The sequence below is a fragment of the Nuphar pumila genome, chromosome 6 (genome assembly GCF_984573655.1).
Source record: "Nuphar pumila chromosome 6, dmNupPumi1.hap1.1, whole genome shotgun sequence".
NCBI classification, from domain to species: Eukaryota; Viridiplantae; Streptophyta; class Magnoliopsida; order Nymphaeales; family Nymphaeaceae; genus Nuphar; species Nuphar pumila.
The window spans coordinates 89,204,612-89,230,695 of NC_143254.1; positions in this window are offsets into that span (position 1 = coordinate 89,204,612).

Sequence of the window (26,084 nt, forward strand, 5' to 3'; positions counted from 1 at the left end):
TTCAAAAAAGAGGAAAAGATCCTCTTGGCTGGGTTGTTTGAAAATGAGTCAACTTTCTAAAACAAAACCCACGACATTTGAAAACCCCACTTAATGACCAAAAATCACCAATTGCATAAAAGACCAAAAATGCCCCCCATTCAAAATTCAAAAAATTCTAAAATTATACTGAACTAACTACATTACACTATACTAACCTAAAGAATGTCTAACTCGAATGTAGGGTAAGATTGGACTACAAACAAAATCGTGAATAGTAGAACTCACGAAATTGAAATACTAAAAATGATAACTATTAACTCATCTAATAATTGAAATACAATGTACCTAGACTACTAACACTCATTTCCTAAACTGATTAAGACTTACTAAAACTATGAGAATCTTGCTGGATTAACAATGGTTGTCGTCCTCTTTAAGGAAGATGACAACCCTTGAAATGCAAGAACTTGATTTTATCAAACAACAAAAAATGATTTTTTACTTAAGAAAAAAGTATAACAAATGGAAACTAATTTTCTATTTACCATAAACCACAGCTAAACATGACTCTAGACTGTTAAACACGCCGCCAACCTACTGTTATCTGCAAAAAAAAAAAAATCAAAACACTAAGAATTAAAAACGCCCAAAACTGGCTAGACTATGTCCAACCGATTTTGCAAGTTAGCCAAAAATGAACAATCTAATACATGACACTCTAAATGCAAATGAGACTCGATCTTAGAATCTACACAAATCATGATTTTTAACATATTCACTTGCTGTAAAAAAAATTAGAAAATCAAAAGTTAACATGGGGTATGACTTAACACAAATAGGGGTAGACTCAATCTAACTAGAAGAAGGAGGTGAAGACGACCAACCTCAAGGGCGATCCGACGAGGGAGGGGGGAGAAAGAGTGGTTAGTTGGAGTTGAAAAATGCACCCAACACGTTCCTTGACGATCTGCTATGTCTCCTTTGTCGCTGCACTCATCGGAGAACCGATTTAGAGAGGGTTCAAAGAAGAAAGGTGAGAGCCGTATGGAGAAAGGGATGACCACTCCTCGTTGATGCAAATGACACACCATCGAGAATAAGTTCGCCTTTGATCTGCAGCACCTGCAAAAGAATATGACAGCCAACCAAGAAATAAACGATACAAAAAGAAAAGAGGAAGAGAAAAAACACGCCAATGGCGTGTGAAAGAGAGAGGGGAGAGGGAAGAGAAGAGAGGGGGAGGGGCAATTTTCCAAAACCAAAAACGTGTTCTCCATTTTTTTATGAACTTTTATACTCCCTAAACTCTATCTAATTCACAAAGCCACCTAAATAAAAATTAGTTTTAGTTTAAATGCCTAAACTACTTGTTATTTGCACTTAGCTAAAACTCATTGGATCACGTGGGTTTATGGATATTTAGGGGTTGAGTTTAGTACAAGATCCAAATTAAAGCTCTTGGGTTAGAACTGGATCCAGTTGGCCTCGAAATCCGATCTAAAATCTTAAAAATGCAATATTTTCCTCATTTTAACTCTGATTCGAGTGAAATTCGAACCAAGACCTCTTTGTATCTAATTGCATCAACACATGAGTTCTAAACCACTAAAACACGTAAAAATGCATAGATATTGTATAAAAATGATGTGCATTTCATGCATCATCACACATCGCAAGTACGGTTTTTGCACATACACATGCATAATTTATGTTCGCAAATGAAAAGTATTTTGAAGCACTTATCTATTCAATTCTAATAGTACGATTGCTTAAAAATATATATTGTGATATGTGAATTGTCATGTAAGTACAAAATAAATGATATTTAAATGCTAAGTATCACTTGAGACAAGAAAGGTCATACACATAAAATGCAATGTATTCTGCAAATCAGATAAATACTCATGGTAAGTGTTTGTGGTGCAAATGAATCACGATAAAAGATATATGGTTTTATAAAATACATTATACGCACACACACACACCACTTAGTTATAGATATTATGATTGATATGCTTGACATGATTTTAGATAGTGAAATATGAGGTATTTTTTGTTGGTACATGTGTGCATATGCATGATTGAATTAAATATTGCGTGATTGATTTGACTACATGGCTAAAATTGAATGTTTGTACAAATATTGCATGTGATGTATGCAATGAATGTGTCATGCATATGGTCTTTAAATTGAATGATTCATGCATAGGGTCATAAATGAATCATGACATGTAGTATGTATCAAAACATATTTGTTTGAGTCATGCATAGGGCATATATAGATTGTTGAATCATGCATGTGGGCATGATAGGGTTATCCTATGAGATAATGACACTAGAATGTGATATATGACTTAATAATAAAGATAACCATGGGACTATGGGTCCAATTGAAGTTTTAGTGAAGCTAGGCTCTTAGAGATGGTTGGGTCTGTCTCGATCTGAATGAGATGACTGAGTTCATCCTGATCTCTTGTCTTCCTTAAAGAAAGATAGGTGGTACAAACCTTGTGGGGTAATTTAAAAGATAGAAGACTACATGTGTCTTGTCCTCTGCCCCACAGAGGTATAGAGGACATCCTTACTCAGAGGATCCATAGAGTAGGGTCAAAAGCTCTGTAGAGTAAGAAAATGTGTTCTTTTTTGTTTTAGCTCAGGAAGCGTACACGAGCATAGGACGGTACGAGGACTAGTTGTCTATCTCCCAATCATTATATGGCATGATTGACTGCCTGAGATAGACCTAGTTAATCCATAAGAGAAAAATAAAATACATATAATAATAAATACTCCTATAATTGTTTCTAGGTGGCTATACCCACTTTTATACCAGATGGGTCTAAATAATCAAGAAAAATAATGCATTAGATTTTTATAATCACTATAATAATGTGTATAAACATATAGATGTAGACATATATAGTTTGTTAATGTTTATATATGTCATTGCATATGAATTTACATGTGAATGAGAAAGACACACTTAAGATCTTATGGTTGGTCTGATGTTTCAAGTCACACACTTGATAAATTGCATGAGAGGTGCTTGTGTGTGTGTGATACACAAAAAAGGTTAAGTGTGCTTTTTTTCTATATGTGATTTAAATACAAGAGTGCATTAAATGTTCTAAGAATAGACTTGATGATTTGATAAATATAAGAATGCATATCATAGTCATGAGTTGGACATATGTATGCTCTTTTTGATAAAAAAATATGATTATTTACATCTTTCATAGACTGGTATGTCTTATTCACTTGAAAAGCATTCACGTATGAAGTATGCTGGAATAGTCAAATGGGACTTTGACGTGTTTGTTATATGCAACTTTTTAGAAGCATATGCTATGTCTTATTTACATTTGAAAAGCATGTATATGTGTTTCATGCTGGACATAGTCAAATAGGATATTGACCTAATTATATTATGAAATTATACAAGAACTGCTTATGTATTATTCATTTATGTTAATGAATGAATGAATGTCATAGATGTGAATGAATGAATGCTATGTGAAATATTATTGTTGTAGATTCCCTTGGACCTCATTTTATAAATACTGAGAATCATTTTTTATTGTACAATTATAAATTTATTTGTATTCTTCAAGTTTAGTTTTAGGTTTTCTACAAATATGTGATTAATGCCTTACAACATTACAGATACTATCCTGGGGGATAGAGCGAAGGATGGGTTGTTGCACACTTGGAGGCACCACTCTTTCCTACCATGATACTTAGGAGATCCAGACAATTTGATTTTGACAAACTTGTAAACAATTAAACTTTGTGATTCTAAATCTTTACTTTTAAGTTGTAAATATTTTGGAATGAGAATTCTTATGAATGTTGTCTTTTTTTTTTACTCAATAATTGCGCTTATGATTGCAAATCTCAAATTTTTATGTAACTCCTCGATTATCTTAAACCTTAGATAAATGTCATCTTCCGCATTTTCATATGTGACATCCCTTAGAGTAATAATCTCAATCACATTGTTTGGAATGTTGATTTCGTACTTTATCTTATACTAGGAGGCTAATATATGCTCATGTTTGTGCTCAAGCGGGTCACCCAGTATTTGAAACGGTTGAAACATGGCCGTAGATGAACTCGTTGACTTGTTACTCATGGGAGTCATGTAAAACATTATAACAAATAAAAAATTTTATTTTTCTCAAAATTTAGGGTTTTGTGAAAAGTTTTTAAAAAGGTGGATTTTTGATAGATGTTACAATGCCTAACTCTAGCTTTCTCTGTAAAAAAAATATGCTAAGAACTCAATTAAGGGAGTTGGGACATTTTGTGTTCATGTGAACATGTGACACCTTTTTCATAAAGACACTTGCACGTCGAAACTATGAAATCATTTTTTAATGAGGAGTTATAAATACCTCCTCATTCATAAAAGACTTGAAACTAATGAAATCAGGGATTTGGGAGCTCTTGGTTTCTAGCTGATTCTTATGACTCACTCAAATTCATTCTCCCAAATGACACGCAAATACATTATGAATATTTAACTGACACCCTCTCATTCCCTCTAATGCCATCCTCCCAAACACAGCCTATGGTATTTTGCCCTGAACACAGGATGCCTAAGGTGTTTTGCACTGAACACAAGATTTGCTTTTGGGGAGGGGTTGGTGCTTTGGTGTTTGGCATGCCAAAGTCTAACCTTTGAATGGTTGACCCTATATCGCCTACATGAAGTTCAATCACGTGCTTTTGCCTCATGTTTTGCATGCCAAACAGAGACCTTCTTTGAATGCCTATTGCAAAGAAAAGTACTGATGGTGAAGCTACACACCTCCTTGGGGACCCCTATATTTCATTTCATTGTCTCAACTTTTAAACCCACTTGGTTAAATCTGTTGGGAAAAATCGTGTGGGCCTATATATGATAAGTCACACGTTATATGTTGTTTATGGTTTAGGCCCTCTTTATGTGATCTAATTCGGTTGGGCCATGCGATATCTCATATGGTGTGGTGTTATTATATTAAGAGAGCTCTTATGCCCTTTTCTATCATTTTCCAATTCTATGATGGGCTGAATTGAAAATAGACTCTCAGGTAGTTACAATTAGGTTATGGTCCCCAAACCTTATATAGTGGCCTTCTCTTCAGGCTCCCCATCATCAACAAGAGAAATCAGTCACTCTCTCATAAGGTTTAGAGAAAGGCAAGGGCCACATATATAAGTTATGGAAGATCATACCTGTCAAAGATCTACCGAAGCACCAATAGATTTAGGTATGCTTCCGCTTCAGGATTTGGTTTTAGTCTTGCTTTCAACGATTTAGCGCAAACATGTTTGACGGTCCTTTTAGTTTTTTGGTGGATTTAAAATTCCATAATTGGTATCAGAGCAGTTTGTTCTCGATAAATCATTGAAATATTTGATTTTTATATGTATTTCTTTTTTTTTATGGAAATGATCCGTCATGATCGGATTTAGGGCACAAGCAGAGGAGGGTCAATCAGCCTTTTCTTACACCATTAGGTATTTCCAGAATCCAGGGATGGCCAATTGGCCCTCCCTCTTATGTGTGCCAGATTGCCACCAGCTAACAAAGGGTGCTTACCCTTATTCCGGTTGCTAGACCGAAAGGGCTGTCAGGCCCTTCCCTTCTCTTGTTAATCAAACAAAAGGGTCGTTTGGTGCATATATGATTTTTTGGGGTTGGCTGAATGGCGTGCGGCAGGGAGCCCCCTATTTTTTAGACTGTTGGGTGGTAGAAGAGGGCCCTCTATCACCTTGGTTGTCGAACACCAAACAGAGGACTATTGCTATTCATATCTGGACATCAACAGAGTGTGTCGCCATTTGGATCGCCAACCGATGAGGCGTGCTGCCATTAAGGATCGTCTAATGGCACAGGTGGGCAGTCGGTCAGTCCAGATGTTCTCAGTTTTGGCGGTATCTCAAAGTTGTTTTTGGCTTGCACCGATGACCTTCACAGGCCAACGATTGTTGCAATCTGATTCGACTCTCTGCTCGACAGACATCAGTCTCCAGATTGGTCGTCTGCCAGTGGGATTCGACATTGGGATTAGTGTTCAGGCGCTTCAATCGATTGGCAATAAGGGCTCAATTTGATTGACACTCAGGGCCAAGCTTTTTACCAGTATCCAGTGATAGGTTCGATCGACAACCAAGGCCATTTTTGGCTCTTCAGTTGGTGTTGAGCCGTGTCTAGTGTACGTAGGGGTGCCAAGCCATTTCATCCATTCAGGTGGTACCGATTTGTTTTTTAGCCAACGGTCCTCTGTCAACCATGTCAATGACCCTTTCAGCACCCATTGCTGACTTTCTCAGGCTGGGTGGTTCAGGTATCGATCTTGAGTCAGGTTAGGCTTTTGGTTTAAGGCCAGTTTAACCGTCTGGTCTTGGCCGATTTGGCCCCTGTGCATAGGACCAGTTCGGTTCAGTGTTTTACCGGGTATGGGCCTCACAAGTGACCTGAGTTCGGTTCGACACCCAGTCTGTGGCCTGGCTAGCTTGAGTCACATTTGGGGTGGGGAGGCTGGCTGACCCGGTTTAGTCCCACTCAGTTTTTTTTTTGGCATAACTGAATTGGGCGGCACTGCTATACGGGTTAGGCCAAGTTAGACCCGATCCGAGTCAAACTAGTTTTTGACTCACACAGGTGGGTCCGACCAGATTTGATGGGTCAGACCCATGCACATGATTTGAAATAATATAAATAAATAAATTTTTTAGGACTTTATTATTTTCAAGACTATTAGGTGTGCATTAAGGGTGCTTTAAGAGGGTCATATTCAATTATTTTTAGGCCCTATACAGATTGTGATTATGTTTTCTTTTATTCATATGCATGTATTAACGTATTTGAACAATGGTATTCTTTTCAAAATTAAGGGTCAGATATTTTAAATTGAATTGATTGAAACAATATGTTGCCAAAGTAACCTCTATTGTGTAAATTAGCTCATTTTGGAATATTGTGATGTTTATATATTTGTAGTTCATACGAACAATGATCAACCCAAAGAAAGATTACTATTCGGTCGAGCCTAAATATATAATTTTTTCAGTAATAAATATGCAATAATTGCATGATTTTCCATGTGAATAACAAGTCGGTCCAAAGAAAGACTCATCGTTTGATATGATTAATTTTCATATTTGATTATTGTATTAAGAGTACCACTTACAAGTTAATATTTATGTCCAAAGACTAATTGTCAATGTTGTGTTGGGTCTCTTATGATGGGGTTCACCACAGTTTAAATATGTTATTTTATGTTAATGCATGTAAAAATATGAGTTTATTTTGTTCTTGATTTAGTTAATACTTCTACTTCTTCGATATCTACAAACATTAATTTTATCCCTATTTTGAGTGGTTTTAATTTTAAAAACTGGAAAGAGAATGTTATGTTTATTCTCTGATGTATGACTTTGGATCTTATACTATGAGAGGATCAACCACCTGCTCTTACAGATAAGAGTTTTGTTGAGGATAAAAAAAAATTTGAGCGGTGGGATCGATCTAATAGCATGAATCTCATGACCATGAAACATGAAATTCCTAAATCCTTCAGGTGCACTATGTACGAAGAGGTTTATGCCAAAGGATTCCTTGAAGAAATTGAAAAGTATTTTGCTAAAAATGAAAAGGCTGAGACAATCACCCTTCTTTCGAGTCTTGTCTCAATAAGGTATCAAGAAAAAAGAAACATTAGGGAGTACATTATGAAAATATCCCATCTTGCTTCGAAACTAAAGGCATTAAAGTTCGAGTTGTCTGAAGACTTACTCGTGTACTTAATTTTGATATCCCTTTTTGGATAATACAGTCAGTTTAAGGTCAATTATAACTACCAGAAATAAATGAACTCTTAATGATCTCATTTCACACTGTGTGCAAGAAGATGATAGGATGAAGCAAGAAAAAACAAAAAGTGCTAATTTAGCAGTAGTCTCTAAAGACAAGTCTAAGAAAAAGAAAAGGACTAAGGAAGCTATAATAAACCCTCAATCACAGAAGAAACAGAAAAGACATCAAGATTCAAAGTCAAGTTGTTTCTTTTGCAAAGGAAAAAGTCACATGAAGAAGGACTGTACCAAATATCACACTTGGCATGAAAAGAAAGGTACACTCCTTGCTTTGGTTTGTTTTAAGGTTAATTTAACTTTTATACCTAAATATATTTGGTGGATGGATTATGCTGCTACCATTCACATAAGTGTGTCTATGCAGGGTTGCCTAAGTTGTCGAATGTCAATTGATGTTGAAAGATTCATCTATGTGAGCAATGATAAATGAGTTAAAATTGAGGCAATAAGAACATTTAGGTTACTTTTAAACACTAGAAATTATTTAGATTTGAAAAAAACATTTATTGTGTCATCTTTAGAAAGAATTTGGTTTCTATTTTTACTTTAGACAAATATGGTTAATCTTGTTTATTTAGAAATAATAAATTTAAATTATTTCTTGATTCAAATATTATTGAGACTAGTTCTTTATCTGCGGTTGATAACCTATATTTGCTTAATATTATTGCCTCATATAATGAAACCTTGCATTTAAGTTCTCATGTTATAAAACAAAAATTAACAAATAAGAATTTCACTTTATTATGACACAAACGCTTATGTCATATTTCTAAACAAAGAATCGAAAGGCTTGTGATGAGTAAAATTCTTGATTCTCTTGATTTCACTGACTTTCAAGTTTGTGTTAAGTATATAAAAGAAAAATGGATAAACATAAGAAAATTGGGAGCCAACGGGATAACAAACGTCTTAAAACCAATCCATACAAATATTTGTAGGTCATTCTCTACAACTTCTTAGAATAATCAATAATATTTTATTATGTTCATAGACGACTATTCTCGTTATGGGTATGCATATTTAATTTATGAAAAGTCTTAGTCCTTGGATATGTTCAAATCATTTAAGGCTTAAGTTGAAAACCAACTTGACAAAAGTATTAAGGCCATCAGATCTGACCGTGGTGTTGAGTACTATGGTAGATATGATGGATCAGGTGAACAACGTTTAAGGCCTTTTGCTAAATTCCTACAAGAATGTGAGATCGTCCCTTAGTATACCATATCAGACACTTCTAGCATGAATGGTGTTGCTGAGAGACAGAACAAGACCCTAAAGGATATGGTAAAGAGTACGATTTCTCATTCTACCTTACCAGAGCCCCTCTGAGGAGTGGCATTAAAGATTGCAAATTGTGTATTAAACTGGGTACCATCTAAAGCAGTAACCAAGACACCATATGAATTGTGGATAGGCAAAAGGCCTAGTATGAAGCATTTTCATATTTGGGGATGTTCAGTTGAGGCTAGTCCCTACAGGCCATATGAAAAGAATTTGAATTTTAGAACGGTTAGTTGCTACTTTGTTGGATATTCTGAAAGATCCAGGGGCTATAAGTTTTACGACCCTACGAATAATTCTTTTTTTTAAATGAGAAACACTTATTTTTTTGAGGATGCCGAGTTTGGGAGGAGTAATAATGTAAAAGACATTGCTTTTGAAGAAGAATTTGTTTCTCTTCCTACAGTTGTGGTTGACAATAATCATATTTTTATTCCTGACATTGTTCCCATAAATCTAAAACAAGGCAATGTTTTAGATCTTCTTATCAAAAATCAAGTTTTTACTCCTATAGTACAAACTCAACAACCTCAAGTAACTCAAGAATAAGTGCCATTAAGGAAATCTATTAGAGAGAGAAGGAAAATTTTAGATGATTATATTGTCTTTCTACAAAAACATGAGGGTGATATTGGCCTAAAGAACGATGATCTAATCAACTTCCATCAAGTTGTATCGAGTTTTAACTCTCAAAAGTGGATAGATGTCATGCATGAGGAGATTAAATTCACAAAGGACAATGACGTGTGGGATCTTGTCCCATTACCTGAAGTTGTGAAACCCATTGGTTGCAAATAGATATTTAAAACCAAGAGGGATTCGATGGGTAATATGAAAAGATATAAAGTTTGTATTGTTGTAAAAAGGTTTACTCAAAGGGAATGCATTGATTATACAAAGACTTTCTTTCTGGTTTCTACGAAAGTCTCTTTTAGAATTATGATGATACTTGTAACTCATTTTGATTTAGAACTGCATCAGATGGATGTTAAAATTGCATTCCTTAATGATGATATTGATGAGACAATATATATGGTGAAACCATAATATTTTGTCTCAGGCGATGCAAAGAAAATGATTTGCAAATTAAAGAAATCCATCTATGGTCTTAAGTAGACTTCCCATCAATGGTATCATAAATTTTATCAAATTGTCCTCTCATTTGGTTTTGAGATAAATTTGGTTAATGAATGCATATACCATAAGTTCAGTGAGAGTAAATATATTTCCTTGATTTTATATGTCGATAACATATTGGTTGCCAGTAATGATATAGACATACTACACGAAGCCAAAAGATTTTTGACAAAGAAATTTAAAATGAAAGATCTTTGTGACATCTCTTTTGTATTAAGGATCCAAATACATCGAGATCGTTCTTGGGGTATTCTTGGATTATCGTAAAAGAGCTATATCGAAAGAATTTTGAATATATATGGCATGAAGGATTGTAAACCAGGTGATACTCTTGTTGCTACAGGAGAGATGTTTAGTCTCACTCAGTGCACCAAACACTAGTTTGAAATTAAGGATATGGAACAAATTCCCTATGCGTCTGCTGTAGAGAGTCATATGTATGCTAAGGTATATACATGTTTTGATTTAACGTACATTATTGGAATATTCAGCATATATCTTACTAACCCTTGTATGGATCATTGAAAAGCAGCCAAACGGGTTATGCGGTATTTGCAGAGAACAAAAGGTTACATGCCCACATATAAAAAGTCAGATTAGTTGAAGATCATTGGGTATTCTGATTCTGACTTTGTTGGATGCCAAGACAGTCGCAGATCCATGTCAGATTATGTTTTTCTGTTGGCCAGGGAAGCTATTTTATAGAGGAGTGCCAAACAAATACTCATTGCTTCTTCCACCATGACAGCAGAATTCATAGTCTGTTATGAGGCATTCAATTATGAAATATGGTTATGTAATTTTGTCACAAGGCTATGAATTTTGGATAATATTAAGAAACCGCTAAAGTTATTTTGTAACAATAATTCGTCAGTACTATATTCTAATAACAGCAGAAGCTCATTGTAGTCAAAGTATATTGACATTAAGTTCCTCATTGTTAAAGAAAAAGTGCAGAATAGTCAGATATCGATAGAATATATTGGTATAAACTCCATAATTGTGAATCCGCTTACTAAAAGTTTGTCACTCAAGGTCTTTCACAAGCATACTGCTCGAATGAGTATTTTATCATTTTATGATATGCAGGTTTAGTGGGAGTTTGTATTTGGACATTCTATGATATAATAAAGTTCCTTTTACCACTTTAAAATAAAGCTAAAGTTTCAGTTTCATTCTGTACTCATATGTTGTGATCTCACTAAAGTTTAAGAAATGATCAGTTAAAAATAGCATATTTGGATCACATTACATGTAATTTTCATGATTCACATCCATACTAGATTCATGTCATTTGGTTATGTTAATATACGTGATCATTGATGGGTCCTATTACATTATTTATAATAAAGACCGCTTTGGTTCTATGTTGACATGATCAATGAATCAGATTGGTAAAGATATCAATTGATAAGATAATGTTTTTTAGCCTACATATGATAAGTCACACGTTTTATGCTATATATATGGTTTAGGCCTTCTTTATGTGATCTAATTCGGTTGGGCCATGCGATATCTCATATGGTGTGGTGTTATTATGTGAAGATACCTCTTGTGCCCTTTTCTATTAATTTTCAATTTTATGATGGGCTGAATTGAAAATAGACTCACAGGTGGTTACAATTAGGTTATGGTCCCCAAATCTTATATAGTGGTTCTCTTTAGGCTCTCTATCATCAACAAGAGAAATCAGTCCCTATTTCATAAGGTTTAGAGAAAGACAAAGGCCACATATATAGGTTTTGGAAGATCACATCCGTCAAAGATCTATCGGAGCACTAATGGATTCAGGTATGCTTCCACATCAAGATTTGGTTTTAGTCTTGCTTTCAATGATTTATCGCAAATATGTTTGATAGTCATTTTAGTTTTTCGATGAATTTAAAATCTCACAGAATCATCATCCATGGCGTGTTTAAATCGTTTTCAATTTTTACTGCATTAGGGAACGATCCATTTGCAGTCAACCCGATGCTTGACTGTGGTCAATGGATTGTATCGTATTCGACCTTAATGTACTTGAAGAGATGAATCTCACTTTTTGTTTGAGTGCAACCATGGACTTTGAGTTGGACCACGACTACTTGTGAGTTGAGTTGGAATATAGGACCATTGAGCTGGTCAATATTGTTGTCTATTTTACTCTTCTTGCCGTTGCTAGGCACTAGTAAGGCTGCGAAATGACTTGCGACTCAGCTTCAAAAGAGCATGTTTAGCCCAATATAAACAAGTGTTTGATCAGTTCAACTCGTATAGGCTTGGCAATTAATAATAAATATATTTTACGCATTTTTTTTTACCATCTAGTGCAGAGGGTTGAAGTGTTTGGCTTGCAATCCATAAGTTTAGAGTTAAAATATTGTTTCTCTCAAAACAATATAAAGGTTTCGTAAAAAAAAAAAAACTTTGAAGTAATGTATTTATTTCGTAAGTGAGCTGTTTGAGCCCCATTTATTAGGCTTAGAATCCAAATTCTATTATTTCAGTTTTGAAAAATTTATCTTTTGCCAACGAGCCAGTTTGAGCTCCACTTAGTTTGCCACAAGAATGAGCTGAGCTTGAACACCCTCTGTTTAGTAATTGCTACAATCGTTGGTATGTATAATTTAGTGATCAGGGTTTCATGGTGTAAGTTAGGGACTTCAACCGATTGGGTTTATCTGATATCCAATGGTATTAGACTCTGTTTAGTATGATTTGGTAAGCTAAAACCATATCCAATTATAATAAGATGCGTATATGGTTTTGAATTTTTGCTACCAAATCCATTGGATATCTGAAATTGACGGACATCCAAATGCAATTACATGAAAAAAAATCAGATTTGGTATGAGCTTTACAATAATTCACCATCCAAATTTGAATCTATTAAGCCATCATCCGATTAGTTGAATCTAATATTGTCCATATACAAACCTAAATCTGAACCATTTACTAGTGCAAGTTGTTTTGACCCAATCTGACATTGTAGATATATATATATATATATCCTAACTCCTTGATTTTGTAAGAATCGTGTCTTGAGTCACTTTCCTACAAAAAAAAGTTTTTCAGTCAAGAAATTTTAAAGTGTTTATAATCGTCAAATTTTCACACCTTGGAATCCGGCGATCCAAATGTTGATCCTCACAAAACCGAGCGCTTATATCATATTTATACTTTCAGATTTACCAAAAAATAAAAAAAAGGCTTTGCTATGACGGTTAACAAATCCGTCCCAATATCCTTGGGGCAACCATTATGATTAGACGGGCCGGATTTGGATGGAAAAAGATAAGACCGAATCAGATCCGACCTAATCGGATTTTGAGTCAGCTGAAAAACATTAAAACCGAACCGACTAGCCCAAAACCAGATATTTACACTTATTTGGGTTTGGGTTTTAGTCGGATTTGGATTTTAATCGGATTCAGGTTGGGTTTCAATGAAAAACCAAACCAGAATCCGATTTGATTTAGCTACCGAATCCGACTAATCAGATTCGGATTTGGATCAGATGTCAGGTTACATCCAACCCGTTGACATCCCTACGTACGATTTGAAGGCCAAAACCATTGTCAGAGTCTGGTAATATGAGGAATCTAAATCCTTTGAATGGGTCAATCGGGTAAAGAGAGTAATCTTGTTATTAATGTTATCATTGTCCACCTAAGAACGAAGAAGCCCTACTTTGAACCCATGCTTATTGGGTGAGCCTAGTGGATTTGAAGTCTTCTTTGTCTGACCAAACCCAAGTTGACTCCATCAAAATGGTAACTTGTACTAAAAGCCACAAGATAAAAAGAATATAAAAACTTGTAATGTCAGTAGTTGGAAAGAATTCAGTGTAAACTTTTTTTTGGTGAAAGATAAACTTATTTTTATTAATAAAAATATGCATGACTTAGGGCGACGAGGTATCGGCCCTAAGAGTTAGAAAGAGGTCTGGGAACGAGACGAAGATGGGATGAATCCAGCCCACATCCTCAACTTGCCACGAAGATGGGATTAATGGTTTTTTTTTGTGTGTGTATGCAACGGCAGCGAGAAGTAGGGATGGCAGTGGATAGAGGGAAAACGGGGCTCCATCCCGGCTCACCCCATTTGGACTAGGGATGAAGGACATGAAACCGGGATGGAGGCGGGGATGAAGGTTATAATCAAAACCCATTCAGGGATGGACTTACATTTTTCTCCACCCGCCCACCCCATCCTCGATCTCCGTTAGTAAAAATAACTAAAATGCCATTAGGGAGGGGAGAAACGGGGCCCGCCCCACCTCGGCCTGTTTGAACCGGGGATGGAGGCGGGCATGGAGGTTAAAATCAAAACCCATGCAGGGATGGAGGGTGGAATTTTGAGACGGGGCGGGGGTGGAGATCTTGTCTGCCGCCCTAGTCCACTGCCATCCCTAACGAGAAGCGAATTGAATTTGATTTTGGCTTTCCTTGTTCTCTTATTTGTTGCGAGATTTTTTTTTTTGGCATTTTTTTTTGCATTGTCAGTATTTATCGTCTTTTTTTTTTCTTTTTGAGAGAGAGAGAGATCTGAGCTCTATTTGTGATGCTTTTTTTTGGAATAATATGAAGATTGATCTGGTTTCTGATCCAGAATTTTTTTTTTCAGAGTTGAGTTTTTGTCTCTTGAGTGAGGTCTTCCTGGGACTTTCAACTAAACGATAGATGTTGATTACGTATTTATGTTACTGTTTATCGCCTTGAGTTTGGTCATTGGTGTATTTTTCTGTTGTGTATTTTTCTTGCATATCGATAATCTGCCACCCGTTGTTTTATTTGTTGCATTCTCTTTGCTTGTTTATGCAGCATTCATGGAGAACAAGAGCATTTATTGGGGTCATTGTTATCATTGCAGATTTCTGGCAACCTATAAGCATGGAGAAAATTAAATTAAATTCATAATGACCATTTTATAGTGCCTTTTCTATCATAATAACTTATATTTAAAACTATATATCTTTTTTAGAGAACTATTTAAAATGAGTTAGGTTGGGAACTAGTATGTTGGTGGTGGTGGTGGGAATGTCTGTTGTGGTGGTCCAGACTTGCCTGGAGTTATCTGGAATTCCTTCCAATATGCAGCTTCTCCTGTGTGGGGATATGAAGCTCGAGCCTAATCGGCCTCTTTCGGCTTACATGCAACCATGCGATGGGCGAGATTTGTTTTTGTATAACTGAGCTTGGATGGTCCCTGACTGTCCCCCACCTGCTCCTGAACGGATTGAATTGCCGGAAATTGTCGAACCCCCGTCACCTTCATCTTCACGGAACCCCCATCCTTTGGACTATGCCAGAGCCAGCGCTGAAGGCATTGTCTTCCTATGAAAGACAGTTCCGTTACCATTTCCAGAAGGGTTACACTATCTATGGATTGTCTCAAGCTAAATTTGAGATCTGTAGACGATTTGTCAGAGAGCAAGAGGTGCAAAAGAAGGCATTGGAGACAGATAGAGGGAATATTTAAAATTACAATTAACTTTTTTACAATTTTATTTGGACAAATATTGCAATGCAATGCCAAGTTCTGTAACTTCTTTAACCTGCGTTTCAAATAAGATTGTTCATAACTAATGCTCCAGGAGGATGTTGAAATTCTACTATTTCAAATTTGCATGACTTGTTCAAGAAGCCAAAGAACAATACTTTGTTGGTGCTCAGTTTTGGGCACTAGCCCAAGTCACTGGCACTACAAGAAAATTGCTAATTAGCGATGTATAGTAGCGACGGCATTTTTCCGTCGCCAATTAGGCTTAGCGACCGTCACTAATCCGTCGTTACGTTTCGTGATATTCGCAGATGTAACGATGGAAAATGGTCTGTCGCTAAGTAGCGACAGACCAGTTTTGTCGCAACAACATGCTGCAGTTAGCGACGGTATTTTTCCGTCGCTACTTAGCGACGCCGTGAGCGACAAACATATTCCGTCGCTAAGGAGTTGTATATATTTGTGTCGGCTTAGCGACGGAATAAGTCCGTCGTCAATCCATCGCTAATTTTCGCATAAATCTGATCAGAACCCTTTTCCATCTTTTCCTGTTTCCTCTCTCCCGCCCTCCCTACGCAGCCCGACGCCTTCCGCCGCCGCCTGCCGCCCCGTTGCCTGCCGCCCCGCGTTCCGCCCGAGCCGTCGCCCCGCCGACCGACCGTCGCCTCGCCGGAGACAGGTTCGCCCGCCCTACGCGTTTCAAGAAGGGGATAAACCCCCTGCCTTTCCGGCATGGGGGGTTGACCCCCTGCCGTGCCTGTACGACAGGGGGTTTAACCCCCTTCCCTGCCGGAAAGGCATGGGGGGTTGACCCCCTGCCGGAAAGGCAGGGGGTTTAACCCCCTGCCGTGCTTTCCGGCATGGGGGGTTGACCCCCTGTCGGAAAGGCATGGGGGGTACCCCCCCTGCCGGAATTGCAGGGGGTTAAACCCCCTGCGTTTCCGGCAGGGAAGGGGGTTAAACCCCCTGCCGTAAAGGCACGGGGGGTCGACCCCCTACCGGAAAGGCAGGGGGTTTAACCCCTTGCCGAAAAGCACGGCAGGGGGTCGACCCCCCGTGCCTTTACGGCAGGGGGTTTAACCCCCTGCCTTTCCGGCAGGGGGGGTCGACCCCCTGCGTTTCCGGCAGGGGGGGTCGACCCCTTGCCGGAAACGTAGGTGGGTTAACCCCTGCGTTTCCAGCAGGTCGACCCCGGCAGGGGGGGTTGACCCCCTGCCGGAAAGGCAGGGGGGTCGACCTCCTGCCGGAAAGGCAGGGGGTCGACCCCCTGCCGTGCCGTTGCCGTAAAGGGATGACAGCACGGCAGGGGGTTTAAACCCCCTGCCTTTCGGGCAGGGGGTCGACCCCCCATGTCTTTACGGCAGAGGGTTTAACCCCCTGCCTTTACGGCACGGCAGGGGGTTTAACCCCCTGCGTTTCCGGCAGGGGGGTCGACCCCCTGCCTGAAACGCAGGTGGTTTAACCCCTGCGTTTCCAGCAAAGGTTAAACCCCCTGCCATAAAGGCAGGGGGTTTAACCCTCTTCCGTGCCGGAAACGCAGGGGTTTAACCCTTGCGTTTCCGGCATGGGGGGTCGACCCCCTGCCTTTCCGGTCGGGGGTTAACCCCATGCCGGAACAGGCAGGGGGTTAACCCCATGACAGAACAGGCAGGGGGTTAACCCCTTGCGTTTCCGGCAGGGGGTCGACCCCCCTGCCTTTCCGGCAGGTCGACCCCGGCAGGGGGTCGACTCACTGGCGGAAAGGCTGGTGGTCAGTTAACCCCCTATGTTCCGTAAGGGGGTCGACCCTCTACCGGAACAACAGGGGAGTTGACCCCTTGCCGGAACAGCTGCCTTTTTTTTTGTGGCGAGTTTTTTTTAAAACTGCATTTTTTTGTGCAGATTTTTCAACGGAACCAACTCGTGCTCAGCCACCTGTGGTAAGTAAATGACAAAAACAATGCAAATCGGGTAAATACCCGTGGTGAGTAAGTGATGCAAGCGTATCACATGTTATTTAATTTATTAGATGTAACACTTTATTGTTCATACACTCACTTAGTTGTTGATATTTAGGATTGCTTTGTTGGAGTTCGGAGATCATGCTGAGCATGATTTTAATGTAGGAATATGGAAGTGTTCTTATTTTTGGAGTACGGAGTCCATGCTAAGCATGGTAGTAGTTAGTGAGATATTGAAGTGTGTTTGCTGCAGGTACATGTTTGCCATTTGTTTGATATGAATGATTATGATGTATTGCAATGTTTGATGTAAATGTATCCATGCTTGCATGTAGTTACTTTCAATTTGATTTTGACTTCCATGTGAATTTTTATAATAAAAGCATGCTTCAAATGATTGTATCGTGTCATTAATAGTTTGCACATGAAAATATTAAGTTATCAATGCATGCATCAAAATTCTTGTTATTGTTTGACATAGTATATTGCATGATAAATTTGATATTTTTTCATCGTAGCATTCTGATTGTTTTTTTTTTAATTCGTTACGCTACTATTCGTAACATCATACGACAGAATGACTGCAAACCGTGAATGGATGTACCGTAGGATAGTGGACAATGAGTTATCGCATGAATATATGGATGGTGTTGACAGTTTTATTGAATTTGCAACGGCAAGTGTCAGTACAGTAGATCCCACAGGTCGGATTAGGTGTCCCTGCAAGATTTGTAAGAATAATCGATTTGTAGAACCTCATGGCGTTAGACATCACCTATACAGGAAGGGTTTTGTGAGTGATTATCAAAACTGGACGTTTCATAGAGAAGAATTTAGAAACGATTTTGATGCACGGGTGAATGTGGTGCACGATAATCCATATACGAATTTGATATTTGATGCCGCAGGAACAGAACTGGGTTCTGCTATGAGTTCTAGTGATGTAAGAACTACCATAGATGAAGAATCACCAAACGATGCAGCTAGTAGATTTTATGATTTACTTAGAGATGCTGATGAGCCACTTTGGAAAGGTTGTGAGAGTCACACTATCTTGTCTGCAGTTCTTCAACTAATGAATTTGAAGTCCGAGTATAATTTGAGTCAATCATGTTTTGACCGTTTGTGCATGATTGTGAAGAGTATGTTGCCTAAAGATGAGAAATTGCCACAAAATTTCTATCGTGCGAAAGTTATGGTCAACGCTCTAGGTATGGGTTACAAAAAGATTGATGTTTGTCCAAATCACTGCATGTTGTATTTCAAGGAGCAGGAAAACGACATATCATGCCCGTTATGTGGGCATCCTCGGTTCAAGCCAAAGACAAGAGGCAATGGTAGCACGAGATCAAAGGAAGTTTCATACAAGTCGCTCCGCTACTTTCCTATCACTCCTAGATTGCAGCGATTGTATATGTCTTCAAGGACAGCTAAACACATGAGATGGCATGCAAATAAAGTTCGACACGATGAAAACAAGATCACACATCCTGTTGACGCTGAAGCTTGGAAGCACTTTGATCGTACTCATCAGAACTTTGCAATGGAAATGCGAAATGTTAGACTCGGTCTATGCACAGATGGATTTAATCCATTTGGGGGTAGATCAACTCCATACTCATGCTGGCCAGTATTTGTAACTCCATACAACCTTCCACCAAGCTTGTGTATGAAACGTCCAAATCTTTTCTTGTCTCTGTTGATCCCTGGTCCGACCTCACCTGGCCAAAATCTTGATGTATATCTAAGGCCATTGATTGATGAATTAAAAGTACTGTGGGATGACGGTGTTACCACGTATGATGCCCACAAAAAACAAAATTTCAACATGAAGGCCGTTGTTCTATGGACAATCAGTGACTTCCCTGCATATGGTATGTTATCTGGTTGGAGCACACATGGGAGGTTGGCTTGTCCGTACTGCATGGAGGATTTCAAAGCTTTTAGATTGAGGCATGGAAGGAAGCCTTGCTGGTTTGAGTTCCATCGTCAATTTCTACCCAGCGATCATCCGTTCCGACGTCAAAAGAATGCATTTAAAGCAGGCACAACTGAAACGGAAGGTCCATCCTCAAGATTGTCCGGCATAGAGATTCTAAGAAGATTGCGATACTTTCCAGATGTATTAACAGATGCCCGCAGTCCTACACCCTTCCGTGGATTTGGGAAGGATCACAATTAGACGAAAAAATCTATTTTTTGGGAACTACCGTATTGGCCGACCCTATTGATACGACATAATTTGGATGTGATGCATGTAGAGAAAAATGTGTTTGATAATGTGTTCAATACGGTAATGAATATTAAAGGAAAAACGAAGGATAATCCGAAGGCCCGTATGGATTTAAAATTAATATGTAAAAGACCAGAATTGGAACTCAAAGAGTATAATGGCAAAGTACTGAAACCAAAGGCGAAGTACATGCTCGGACCTGATCAAATAAAACATGTATGTCAATGGTTGAGACAACTGAGATTTCCAGATGGATATGTCTCTAACATTGCTCGGGCAGTGAAGATTGACGATGGACAGTTATATGGGTTGAAGAGCTATGATTGTCATATCTTTATGCAACGATTGATACCCCTAGCATTCCATGATATGTTAGACAAACCTATATGGGGGGTATTGTCCGAGTTCAGCGGATTTTTCAGAACATTGTGCACATCGGAGGTCGTTGTATCAGATGTAAAGAATCTCAAGGACTCTGTCATCACCACTATTTGTCTGTTAGAAAAGATATTTCCGCCAGCATTTTTCGATGTTATGGAACATTTGATCATACATCTGCCATATGAACTAAGGGTTGGTGGCCCTGTGCAATATCGATGGATGTACCCATTTGAAAGGTATATGTTTTTTTATATTTGTCTCTTTAATGACAAATATTTAAAATTTGAAATGTATATTCTTGTCAGATGCATGTTCGACCTAAAAAAAAGGTTCGTAATAAAGCAAGAGTAGAAGGCTCTATTTGTGAGGCATACACTTTAGAAGAGATTTCAAATTTCTCATCTATGTACTTCGAACCTCATATTCCAACACGTTACACATGCCCGCCCCGTAACGATGATGGAGAACAAGTAACTGTAGCTGACAAGCTGTCGATATTTCAACCACTTGGGCATGCATTTGGTAGTTGCCGATCAAGGCTATTGACAGATCGAGAGTAAGATGCATCACACATCTATATTCTTTTTAATTGCTCAACGATCGACCCATACATCGAGTAAGTATATGTATATGCAACTCAATTATAAATCCTTTTATGTTCTATATGTGGATACATGGCTCGGTAATATAAGTATTTGTGGTTTGCAGACGATTTGATCTGGAGTTGCAAAGCGAAGTTTTACATCTCACTGATGCAAAAGTACAAAAAGAACGTGAAACTAAGTTTGTGGAGTGGTTGAAACAGTTGGTAAAAAAGCTAACATAAATTTTGTACTTATAAACAACACTAAGTTACTTAATTGATCGTGATCACAATAATTGTTTATGTCTGTGCGTAGGTTCGCCATGGTGATGTTAAAGATCAAGGAATATGTGATTTAGAAAATGGTCCGACCAAAGTTGTGCAATGCTACAATGGGTATATCGTAAATGGTTATCGATTCCATACAAAAGACTACGGTATAAACAAATCAACGATAAATAGTGGCGTGTGTGTCAAGGGTAGCAGCTACGGTGAAAATGAACATGATTACTACGATGTTATAGAGGAAATAATGGACTTGACTTACTTAGGCATGAATAACAGGGTTACGATATTCAAGTGTCATTGGTTTGATCCAACTGCAACAAGACTCGACAAAGCTTCAGGCATTGTGGAGGTGAATCATAAATCCAGGTTTGGAACATATGAACCATTCATATTAGCCTCGCAAGCTCAACAAGTTTATTATACTTCATATCCGAGTATAAAAAAGTCAGATAGAAATGAATGGTGGGCAGTTTGCAAGGTGAAATCCAAACTATACCCCGAGTATGATCAGTTACAGGAAGATGAGTTAGCTGAAGACAGTGATTACTATCAATCAGATGATGTCTATGACTTCGCTTATGGTCACGATGTTGCGCATGATATGCATGTCATATCTCCATTGGCCGATGAAACATTCATAGAGGAATGTGATCCAAATGATATACCAAGTGGATGGGCAAACAATGAAGAAGAAGAAAAAGAAGAAGAAGAAGAAGAAGAAGAAGAAGAAGAAAGTCAAACTAGTGACGAGGAAGAATTCTCAAGCTAGTGAGCAAAATCTTATACTACAAACCTCTATTTAAATGCATTGTAATACTTGATGTGAGTTGTATTGCAATACTTGGTGTGAATGATTAAAAATTTTATTTGAATGTATTGTAATACTTGATACGAATGATTCGAATGCATTGTAATACTTGATGTGAATGATTTCAATTATCTGAATGTATTATAATTTATGCAACGAATGATTTGAATTAGTGCAATACTTGATGTGAATGATTTGAATTATTTGAATGCATTGTAATACTTGATGTGAATTATTTGAATATATTGTATGACATATGTTATTTGTTAGAATATGGTTTGTGGAGGTTATAGTGGTCGCTCATCCAGTAGTAGCCAGGCTCAGCCTTCATCTTCACGGGCTCCTGTGATAGGTATATCATATAACTAATTGGATGCTTGATTAGTTCAAATGCGCATTCTGAGAATTTCTAATATACTTTTTTACAGATGATGTTGCGCCTGTACACGACCCACCTACACCAGTTGATCACACAAGTCAACAACCAACATAGGAAACAGGGTCTTCTCAGGCTGGCACAAGAAGACTCATTCGAATAGTGTATATCGATAATCGACCGTAAGTATTTTGTTTTCAATTATTGCATATCTTTTAAATATTTTATATTGATATTTACTGTGTAACAATTCATGTGCAGCACGAGGTTTGAGCCACAAGAAGTAGTACGGGAGATTAGGAATTCACTTCTTCAACATCTACCAGGACCAGTTGCTCAATGGAAAGAGTACCCAAAGGAGGTGTTAGACAGATTGTGGTCCTCATTCATGGTATACAGTTGTTCCTCATAGTTAATGTGTTTCATAGTTAATTTATTTAAGCAATGTCTACAGAATGACTGAAAATATTTGTAGGCTTCGAATTGCTTCGCAACTACGGTGGAAGAAAATGATGCAAGGAAGGTGTGGCAGAAGGTGGCTGCCAATCGATTTGCAGACATGCTGCACACTATGAAGACTGCAGCAAAAAAAGCATTTGGCGTAGTAGATGATCCATTACTGTGGAAGGGCCATGGTCCTATTACTATCAAGAGAGATTACTGGGATGAAATGTGCGATAAGTGGGCGGGAGATGCATTTAGAAATCGCTCTGCGAAGGCTGCACAAAATCGATCGAAGATGCCCAAAGCCCATCTACACACAGGTGGATCTAAGACATTTGGGAGCCACTTAAAGAAAATGGTAACTCATCAATATATAATATTAATTTTATAAGTATTGTTGCAAACTTGTGTACTAAATCTTTTGTCATTTAACTTCGCAGGAAGCAGAAAAAAGAGACAGTGTACCATATAAAGATGTGTTTGTAGAAACACATAAACGGAAGACCAGGGAGTCTTCGTATCAGAGAAGGCGAGAATGACAACGATATGTATTAATTCTATTAATAATCATTGTAATATATATGCAAGTTATCATAATGTTATCATTAATTATTAATGAATACTTTAAACATTATTTTGTAGGAGGCATATGAGCAACAGATGGTAGAGCGATATGGCGATGACGCTACTCAGCATCCATCATTTGATCATACAGCATGGGTGACTGCAGCAGGTGAACCCAAAAAAGGTCGCGTGTTCGGGTTTGGGAGTAATATGAACACTTCACCAGTTATTGGTTCTTCTAGTTACGGCTCACCGACTTCTTGCGCCGACATAAGCTCCAAGCAGCCGACTATTCTTTCCGGTGATGATGTACGCGAGATCATTAATGAATCACTAAATAACTACTTCCAATACACCGTTGCCCCCTTTCTCCAAAATGAGATCAACAATCTTGTTCTGAACAGGGGATCTTCGATTCCAGGTCCCTCTCAGGTATAATAACATATTCAGTTTTTTGTCTGCCTTAGAACACATATGAGCATAATCGAATCACATATATAACTTTTTGCCTGCCTAAGAACACATATGAGCATGTTATAATCACATATTCAGTTTTTTGACTGCCTTAGAGCACATATGAGCATGCTATAATAACATATAGAGTTTTTTTATTGCATTAGAGCACATATGAGCATGCTATAATCACATATAAAGTTTTTTTGCCTGCCTAAGAACACATATGAGCATGATAGAATCACATATAAAGTTTTTTTGACTGCATTAGAACACATATGAGCATGCTAGAATCACATATATAGTTTTTTGACTGCCTAAGAACATATATGAGCATATTATAATCACATATTCAGTTTTTTTTACTGCCTTAGCACACATATGAGCATGCTATAATAACATATAGAGTTTTTTTACTGCCTTAGAACACATATGAACATGCTATATATCATTTATGATAGAATCAGATATAATTTTTTTTGCTTTGCCTGCCTTAGAGCACATATGAGCATGCTATAATCACATATTCAATTTTTTGACTGCCTTAGCACACATACGAGCATGATCGAATCACATATATAGTTTTTTGCCTGCCTTAAAGCACATATGAGCATGGTAGAATCACATATAGAGTTTTTCTAGATGCCTTAGAACACATATGAACATGCTATAATCACATATTCAATTTTTTGACTGCCTTAGCACACATACGAGCATGATCGAATCACATATATAGTTTTTTGCCTGCCTTAAAGCACATCTGAGCATGGTAGAATCACATATAGAGTTTTTCTAGATGCCTTAGAACACATATGAACATGCTATAATCACATATTCAATTTTTTGACTGCCTTAGCACACATATGAGCATGATAGAATCACATATATATATAACTTTTTGTCTGCCTTAGAGCACATATGAGCATGATAGAATCACATATAGAGTTTTTTTATTGCCTTAGATCACACATGAGCACATGATAGAATCACATATAGTGTGTAATTTATTTCATTATATTTTGTTTATCAATACTGACTGTTCTTTTCTTGTGTAGGCTGCTAGCGATAATCAGCATAGTGGAGCTGAAGGGACAGATAAAGACAATGAACAAGAAGACACACAAAATCTTGGCGATGATTAGAGGACTGTGTTGAAGAAGTTCTATTTTTTTTATGTTTCCTAATTGTAATTGTTGAATTGTAAATAATTAAACTTCTTAATTTTAAGGTGGAACGATTAATTGTTGTAGATTCTTGTTATATGAAATTTTTTGTGTGGTTTGTTTTTTATTTACAGGAAATATAAATTGTACAAAAAATAGAAATTGCTCGGTATTTAATTTTCAAATAATTTTTTTTTAATTTTTTTTCGTGTTTGCGACGGATTAGCGACGAAACCATCTGTCACTATTTATATTAATCTAGCGACGGCATAGCGACGGAAGTAAATCCGTCGCCAAGCCGTGGTCGCCGTTTAGTACCGGCGGATTGGCGACGGAATATAGCACTCGTTATTCCGTCGCAATTAGCGACAGACCTGGCGACGGAATAATTCCGTCGCCAGTTAGCGTCGAAATATTCGCGACGTAAGCATACTGTCGTCTTGTTGTCGCTAATCCGTCGCTAACCATGTTAGCGACGGATTAGCGACGGAATGTGGTCGTCGCTAATCTACTGCTTTGTTGTAGTGTGGGTTATAATGTGGCTTGTTATAAACATTGTTATAAAATGTGTAGGGCAGTAGCCCAATTATTCATGTAAAGTTTTTATGTTGAAAGGCTAGATGATTGTGCTTATTATGAGATGAATAGAAGGTGTAAGGCACCGCATATCACTATCTTTGGCAATTGGTTGTAGTTCTTTTTAAAAACTGGTTTCGTATTTCTTGTTGTGTTATTTGTTGGTAAAGTGTTTGTATTTCTGTATATTTAAAAGCTTGTTGTGCTATTGAATTTAAGAAAGAACGTTAACAAGTTCTATATCTTTTTCTTTCTCTCAGTTTTCTCATGGTATCAAAACAGGTTACCTGAGACCATCTTTTTTTCTCGTGAAGTTTTTTTTTATCTCATTGGGCCAGAGAATTAGCCTAAATCCTTCATTCTGCCGAAGATTTCCTTGATGCATGTGAGGATATTTTTATCCTGCAAAAGACAAATCCTGCAAAAGACAACGTTGTTACTCTTCACCCTCTGCTCGTGAGCAATCCTCACTTCTATTGGTTCTCTTTCTGGATTGCATCGATAGGAATCACTGCTGCCTTGTTT